Genomic DNA, 9,334 nt, shown 5'->3' on the forward strand with positions numbered 1-9,334 from the left:
ACTGTCTAAAATGTTAATAATGTGTTGAGACAAATTCAGGCAGTGTTGAGATTGGTAAGAATATATTGAGACGGTCAAAAATGTGTTGAAACAAATAAAGACAGTGTTCAGACTGTTAACACACAAAGTATAAAAAAAATCAGAATATTCTTTTTGTTTTTAAATGTATACTAATGTGCAATTAAAGAATTTGTGTAATGTACAATATATGGAGACGTATATATATTTTGGTAAACGGATAGAACGTCACAGGACAGAAAGTCACAATTTGATGGAACGAAACGTCACTGGAAAGAAGTCACAAATAATTTGTTTAAAATTGTTTGAATATATAAGAGATAATTCTTGAAATAATTTACTTTTTATTACATACATGTATATTCATTTTATAGTTAAGGAAATCGTTCATAAGTCTTGAGAAATGAAGATTTGTCAAATTTTAGGCATTCAATGCTTTAGTACCTAGCCACTTTGACAAATTGTTTTCTTAACAATCATGTGATCATCACTGTTTTTTTTTCAGAAAAAAAAATGTTTACAAAGTTGCTTTATATATGATAATTCAATAATAATACAATTCATGTTTTTAAAAATAAGTGTTTTCTTATTCAAAGAAAAATAATCTCAAAACTGAATTGTGACTTTTTGTCCTGTGACTTTATGTCCGTGACTTTTTGTCTGTGACTTTTTGTCCTGTGACTTTCTGTCCTACATTCATATATTTTTAGGGTCCCAGGATGTGCCCTCATATCATATATTATTAAATACATCCACAGCAGTTACGATCCATGCCGAATAAGCCATAAATATATTTGTTTTTGCCATGACAATACATCTGCTTACCCTTCCGAAGCACCTGAGATCACCCCCAGTTTTTGGTGGGGTTCGTGTTGCTCAGTTTTAAGTTTTTGTATCTTGTGTTTTGTGTACTATTGTTTGTCTGTTTGTCTTTATCGTTTTTAGTCATGGCGTTGTCAGTTTATTTTCGACTTATGAGTTTGAATGTCCCTCTTGTATCTATCGCCTCTCTGTCAAGTTCTAATGAACATAAGGCCTATGATGAGATAAGGGACCCATATCGATATAATCAATGTACAAATGTTCAAATGATGACATTTTGTTATAATTGTAAATTTGTGTTGAATGGACAAAACATAATTTCTGCTAGCATAAACTCTCAAACACATATATATGAGCGCAGCATACGAGTTATTTTCTCAAAAAAAAATAAGTTAAAATAAACAATGTCAAACTGGTTGATAATATCTCGATTATTTTGGTGTTTTGGGTACGTTGCGTTTTTATATTCCTGTTGCTATTGAATAAATTGTTATCAGACAGAAAATAATATGTTCAGTCACAACATCATACAATTTTCGAAATAAATTTGTATTTGGGGTCATTTGCTTACCGTGGGTGTCTTCTTTTTTGTGTATAATAATATTCAACTATTTAAATACCACACACAAATGTGTGTATACAATTATATTTAGAATAATCGGTATTTTTCTACTATTTTCCCGCCATTTTCTACATAAGGAAATGCCTGTAAAATGTACAGTCATGAATATGACAGTTGTTTTCCATTCGTTTGAAGAATTTGAGCTTTTGATTTTGCCATGTGTTATCAGACTGAGTTTATTGATGTCAAATTTTATTCTTTTAAATAATAGGTGAAAAATGCGAATTTTCAGCTGGGAGGTAATTCAGTTACCGGTAGTCATCTTTGAGAATATCTATAAGAGAGAGGCGAAATATACCAAAGGGACTCATAAACTTGTAACTTTTTGATATCTCATAATATTTTCTTAAATTTTGTCATTATCTCAATTTTATATACTGTTCTTACAATGTGTAAAATGTTAATTCACAAAGAGATAGACTTTTTGTTAAATACATTTATGCAAATAATATGTTAATTTTCATTAAATCATGACTGTCATTGATAAAAGATATAATTTTTTTTTTCAAAAAATATAAGATAATGTTACAGAATTTTGCAAGCAAACTCAAAACAAATTATTCCTTAATAAAACATTTTAGAAAAAAAACAAGGGATACGGGGTATCTATCCATAACACAAAATCAGTACATGCACAGCAGAAAAACACACAAAAAGCAAAGCAACAGCTCTTTAACTGCTGTTCATCTTCCCAAAGTTACAGTGAGGCCTTCAACACGGAACAAAACAAAAACTCTCCCATTCATAAGATTTGTTAATTTGAAGTTAAATACACATTGAATTTCTTATTTTGGGATAAGGACCATCTGGACATTATAAATAAAAATGAGGTTGTGTCCTCATTTACAACATGCTTTTTTCCCACAAAACATGTGTTTGGGACAAATATTCGTGGCAAATATGTAGCATGACAAAATTATTGCCTCACTCCAACTAGCACCGTCCCATCCCTCTGATAAAAATCGAACGGTTTCTTATGAACAATCAAAAGATATTTTTTGTTATGACCTGTTGTGTATATAAAATGTTAGACATACATTATTGCACTAGACATTATTTTACGGGAAAACAATCAGTTTTGATTTTTTCTTATTCATGTTATTGAAGAGGAAGGTCTGTCACTCCATTTTGTAATTTTAAATCTTGAGGGAAATTTATTCGATATAGGTACAAGAATGCACCAGTGAAGTCAAATCTTTGAAGTAGGCAAAATTGTAGTTAATATTGATAGCATCAAAAAATCCTTGTTATATAGCTAATTTTATTTTCTATAAACAAACTACATTTTCTATCAACAGCTGTCATGTAAGGGGGGTGTTAAGCTAGCCATAAAAGCAGGTTTCATCCAACATTCTTCAGAAAATGTCTGTACCAATTCAGGAATATGACAGTTGTTTTTCACTCGTTCCGTTGATTGACATTGTTTGATTTTGTCAGTTTTATGGACTTCCCCTTTTTGAATTTGCCTTGAGGGTAAATTGTATACACACATTTGTGTGTGGTATTTAAATAGTTGAATATTTAATCTTTTTTTTTTTTTCTAAATCCGACCTGACCAATTACTATTTAAAGGAATTGTCCAGATTTTTTATGACCGAGTGGCATTGGATAAGATGACATAAAAATGTTTCTGTTTAAAACGGGCCTCTGCAAATAAATGTCCTGATCCTAAATCATTATTCTACATTTTAATTCCCTCCCTATGTTAAAGACAAGTTTATTCCTATTATCACTAATACCTTTATCACGGTCATTGTTTCCTACATTTCAACTAGAAACACGTGTTTTGGAATAAAAATATATCGACTATTTTACACATTTGTTTTGAACTTCTTACAATTCCCTTTTCTTATATACATGTACTTCTGCTAGCTAAGTCATAGCGAATGATTGTTACATTGTCATTATTAATAATAATAACATTGTCATAACTAATGATAGTAACATTGTCATAACTAATGATAGTAACATTGTCATAACTAATGATAGTAATATTGTGAACTTCCCTTTTCTCCGGAACGAATTATCGATAATTTTAATCGAAAAACTTGAATCACACCTTCAAATCTTAAATTGAGTCAAATGAAGATAATGATTGATTGGAAATAATGAAGACAACTAATGAGAGCTACAATCTAAACAGGAAATTTTTTCACGAGTCCTATTTGAATTTTCCATTTTTTAAAACAATAATCGTCAACCAACTACTGAAAATTATATCGCCCAGTAAATTGAATGTTCCAGGGCTTGAGTTTTCTAATAGTAAAATGAAATTATTTATTAGAAATTCTATTGACATTATCATTACATGACTTATAGTTATGACAAATCTTTATCACAAACGCCCACTTAGATGTTGCCTTTCAAAAATCCTGTTTTTTCTTGATTGCGGCATAAACTGATGCTACTTTACACATTTTTTTTTATTATCATGTCTAATATGTCTGGTACCACAATAGAACCACGAAATGATTAATTTTGCACAAATGTATGTATTCTGTGTGGGGATATTCGGAAAATTTTTTTTGCATTAGTGTTTTCTTTTTTTTTTTCAATTACTTGAAGTTTTGATTTTCCTTTTTGATTGTTTCCCCTGTTTGCGAGCGAAGTTTAAAACACGATTTTGGTGATTTACTATTGTATGTATTGGTTTCCGGAACTATAATATAAGAAGATGTTCTATATTTACTAGCTTATAATAAAGAAGATGTGGTATGATTGCCAATGAGACAACTCTCCACAAGAGACCAAATGACACAGAAATAAACAACTATAGGTCATCGTACGGCCTTCAACAATGAATAAAGCCCATACCACAAACTCAGCTATAAAAAGCCCCGAAATGACAAATGTAAAACAATTCAAACGAGAAAACTAACGGCTTAATTTATGTACAAAATAATGAACGAAAAACAAATATGTAACACAGCAACAAACGACAACCACTGAATTACAGGCTCCTGGCTTGGGACAGGCACACACAGAATGTGGCGGGGTTAAACTAGTTTTGTTGGTGCCAAACCCTCCTCCTAACCTGGGGTAGTGGTGTAACAATACAACATGTACAACATAAGAACAAACTATGCAAAACAATAAACAAAAAACAAATATGAGAAACAGCAAAAAAAGACAACCACTAAATTATAGGCTCCTGAGTTGGGACAGGCAAATATAGAATGTGGCGGGTTTAAACTAGTTCGAAGGCGCTAACGCTCCCCCTAACCTGGGACAGTGGTGTAACAGTACAACATAAGAACAAACTATAAAAATTAGTTGAAAAATGCTTAACTCATCAGATGGATACAAATAGAAATACATTTAACAAAAGATACCAGAGGGACAGTCAAACTGACAGATCGAAAACAAACTGACAACGCCATGGTCAAAAATAAAAAGACAAACCTACAATTATAGTACAGATGACACAACATAGAAAACTAAAGACTAAGCAACACGAACCCCACCAAAAGCTGGGGGTGATCTCAGGTGCTCCGGAAGGGTAAGCAGATCCTGCTCCACATGTGGCACCCGTCATGTTGTTTATGTAATTACAAATCCGGTAAATAGTCTAATTCGGTAGGTCACATTCGTGAAAAGGGAAGGGTATTGTAGTTACGACATAAGGAATATATCCGATATCATCTGTGAAACGGTTATTCCATAATGTCAACCAACTCGTGATTGCGTCCGTAAAATTTACGAAGGGATGATTTCAACTTCACCATTTGGAACTCTTGGTTTAATAGCTTCCTTGTGAGCAGCAATCCTCTATCAAGAAAATCATGATAGGAAATACAAGCCCGGGAATATCGTATCAATTAGGAGATATATACTCCGTATGCAGGCGCTGCTGGAATGTTGCTACATAGAAATAGAAAGTTCACAATTGGGAAGCTGAAATCATCTCTTTTGTCGTAAAGTTTTGTTTTCAACCGACCCGCATTGTCAATTTCTAGATGTAAGTCAAGATATGAGGCAGACTTAACTGCATCTGTAGTATCCTTTATCTCTAGTTCGATGGGATAGATTCGTTCAACATAGTCACCAAATTTTGTATTATTTAGTGAGAGAACATCATCTATATAGCGGAATGTAGAGTTAAAGGATATTGCTAACTTCTTATCTTTCTTCCTATGAAGTTCCTGTATGAAGTCAGCCTCATCATAATACAGAAAAAAATCGGCAAGAAGAGGGGCACAATTGGTTCCAATTGGAATTCCGACAGTCTGTTGAAAAACACGTCCTCCAAACGTAACAAATATGTTGTCAATCAAGAAATCAAGCATCTTGATAATGTCAGTTTCAGAGAATTTTTTGTTTGAATCAGAGTGATTTTTTACAAGGTAGGATTTATCCCTCCTCAAGACAAGATACTTGTATCTACGTTTGCCATTCTTTTTAATGAAACAAAGTAATACCAACTCTTTCAATTTGTCTTTTAGTTTGGAATGGGGAATACTTTTAATTTGTAAAGTGCAGAAAAGTCAAATGTTTGAATACTATTGCAAGATGAGAGAGTCTTGGATTGTATGTACTCTAAAGACGTCATAAACATTCAGAGAAAAACATGACCTTTCGCGATGCCAAGATACAGGTATCGACAGATTGTAGTGCCATGAATGTGCATATTTTAGCGAGAGAAATTTATGTATTACTGAAAAATTATTACACCAGGGTTTTCGATATCATAAACTAGTCAAAACATTTACTAAATTTTATCATCGGTATATGGACATCATTCGTAAATATAACTCAACATGCAGACATCTTATACGTTCGGGTATTTCACATCCAATCTTTTATGGTAATATTCTTTACAAAGCACAAAAATGTCAGTATTCACCTCAAAAGCTAACAAAACCTTTAAACAGACTTATTAAGAAGGGATATAGTTACGATACTGTTGTCAGGTCATTAAAGATTGCATATTTTGGCTTTAATATTGATTCACTTATAGGGTCTTTGCATCGGAATTAAACATATTTATCCTAAAACCAGTTGTTGGCATGACACGGGTTATGTTCCTCTCATATATTTTATGATGGTATAATACTAAACCCCTAACAGGAGGGATTGTGCCTGATATTCTTGTGATGAAGACATAATCTTTCAATCAGTTTAATTGAGGTCTGGAGCTGGCATGTCAGTAACTGCTAGTAGTCTGTTGTTATTTATGTATTATTGTCATTTTGTTTATTTTCTTTTGTTTCCTATTCTGACATCGAACTCGGACTTCTCTTAAAATTAGTTTTACTGTGCGTACTGTTGTGCGTTTGTTTTTTTCTACATTGGCTAGAGGTAAAGGGGGAGGATTGAGATCTCAAAAAACATTTTTAACCCCGCCGCATTTTTGCGCCTGTCCCAAATCAGGAGCCACTGGCCTTTGTTAGTCTTGTATAATTTGGAATTTAGTATGACGTCCATTATCACTGAACTAGTATACATATTTGTTTAGGGGCCAGCTGAAGGACGCCTCCGGGTGCGGGAGTTTGTCGCTGCATTGAAGACCCATTGGTGGCCTTCGGCTGTTGTCTGCTTTATGGTCGGGTTGTTGTCTCTTTGACACATTCCCCATTTCCATTCTTAATTTTATATGTATATAACAATTAAAATATTTAGTTTGATTTTAATTTACTGATAACAAAATCAATATTGATACCAATAAAAACAATATTCAAAGATCTGATTACAGTGTTGAATTGGTAACCTTTTAGAATAAGTTTATTTAAAGGATCGTTAAATTTACCCGGGTCGTCTCTAAATTTCCGGGCTCGGTAGACAACATCTCCGTAAAAATGAGGATGCGCTATCCCGTTTGAAATATGTTTTCTATAGGTACAACTAAACTTCAAAACCAAATATTTATATCTATGGAAGAATTCAGTAAAGGTTTTAAGTAATTTGTGGTAACGAAATCCCTGACTTAATAATTTACCAGTTAAACATAGATTACGTTCATTAAAATCCAAAACGTCACACAACAGACACGGGCATAGCGAATGGGTTGTGATATATAAACACCGTAAGATGGTGCCAAAGGAACATCACTATCCAAAAAAGGAAAATTAACAATAGGGGACGAAAACTTGTTATATAATTTTAAAAAGGTTTGTTATAGATTATATCAGATCTGACGAATGAGCTGATTATACCTTCGGGATTTACTTTCTAGCAGCAGGGGTATGTGTCCTGTGCTAGAAATTGAAAATAAAAATAGCCCTTTATAACTTTTGTCTGTCCGAGGCACTTTTCTTAATTAACAGTAAAAAGGAACGCTCAATAACAAAATTAAAGACAAGGAAGTAAGGTACTTAAACAAACAAAAGGACCTTAAAAATAGCCATATTCGTTTAAGGTTGAATATGCTTGTGGGAATTAGAACTATAGTTTCAAGTAAATATACCATAACACCTGCTGTCACGAGCAATATGACCAAAATGGATATAATCCTGATCTTGAACAAATTGGTAGGTTCGAAAAAGTAATATGTCATATTTATAGTGTGTTTATCATTGTTTATTATTGCATTAATATTTTATCTTTTAATGAATTGGTTTTTTTTTTTTTTCAAAAATATAAGAATCTGATAAATAATATCTAATATATATAAAATGAAGGCAACTTTGTCTTTTTGTTACATGGTTGGGACTTCCCGTTCGGTATTTTTGTTATTTTACTTTTGCTTACAGGTTTCTGTTTGATTGACGTATAACCAACAACTCCGTTTATTTGTATCTCTAATTACAGGCATGTGATAATCTCAGTTGTGAGAAAATACTTCAAATAAACTGGAAAGCTAAATTCATTTTGGTATTTTATTATAAAGATAGAAAAAATATAATAAAATCATGATTATTATAAAAAGTATAATAATAATTAAAATAATGATATCTATCATGTCTATCAAAATAACAAAGTAAAAATAAAAAAATATTACATGAATATGAAGATCTAAAACGAAACTCAGTATGAAGAATTGGAATTTGCAAAGTACTTAAAAATTACAATAAAATGTCAGCTTCATTCATCAAATACATAAGCTATGTCAATAATTTTGATAAGATGTGAAGTCAAAATCGATGATACAAAATATTGAAGGGTAAACAAATTTCAGACACAGTTTCCGTCCCTTATGAATCAGACCAAAACTTTAGACGTTAAATACACGAATATATATTTTTGAGTGTCTAACTCGTAAAGGTCTAATGTACAGATTTACCAAACGCTAACTTTGCCAGCGAATGTTTGATCCTATAATTACATCTTTGTCATCGTCTTTTTTTAGACAATGGCATTGGGTGTTTTCTTTTAATTGTGGTTTCCCTTGGAATCCTTCTTCCCTTTTTAATGTAATTTATAAACTACAACAATTGATAAAAAGAATGCCAGTATACAGACACTGCTGGTAAATATGAAATAGGTTTCGTAATGATAAATCTGTCTCTCTACGGATTTAAGAGCTTTAAATTTCCAAATGTACATCTTCATCTTCGTCTTTAGTTTAAACAATGTAAATAATGTAGAGCTGTCATTGTAATGATTTTAGCACTATAATTTTTCAAATGTACATCTTCGTCTTTAGTTTAAACAATGTAAATAATGTAGAGCTGTCATTGTAATGATTTTAGTACTATAATTTCTCAAAAGGTACATCTTCGTCTTTAAGCAATGTAAATAATATGTTTCATTGTATTTACATATAACCATCAAGCCATAAGGACCATAACCTACAGTCAATTGAACATCTATATTACACAGTTTGGTAAGTTTTTTACAGTATGGATTTAAGTGAATGGCAACATTTGAATGTCAGTCATGAAGCGCCATTTACTTTACTTTCTTTTTTGTTTTAGAAACTTCAGACATAATCAT

At 32.0% G+C, this 9,334-nt stretch overlaps 1 long non-coding RNA gene across 1 annotated transcript; it reads left to right on the forward strand.

Annotated features, from left to right (window-relative positions):
- The first annotated feature begins 8,366 nt into the window (after positions 1-8,366).
- On the forward strand, positions 8,367-9,270 carry LOC127736615 (uncharacterized). Its single transcript, XR_007999081.1, has 2 exons — positions 8,367-9,026; positions 9,110-9,270. It is a non-coding gene; the product is annotated as an uncharacterized LOC127736615 (long non-coding RNA).
- Positions 9,271-9,334: the final 64 nt, after the last annotated feature.

This window comes from Mytilus californianus, unplaced genomic scaffold (genome assembly GCF_021869535.1).
Source record: "Mytilus californianus isolate M0D057914Y unplaced genomic scaffold, xbMytCali1.0.p SCAF_34, whole genome shotgun sequence".
Taxonomy (NCBI): Eukaryota; Metazoa; Mollusca; class Bivalvia; order Mytilida; family Mytilidae; genus Mytilus; species Mytilus californianus.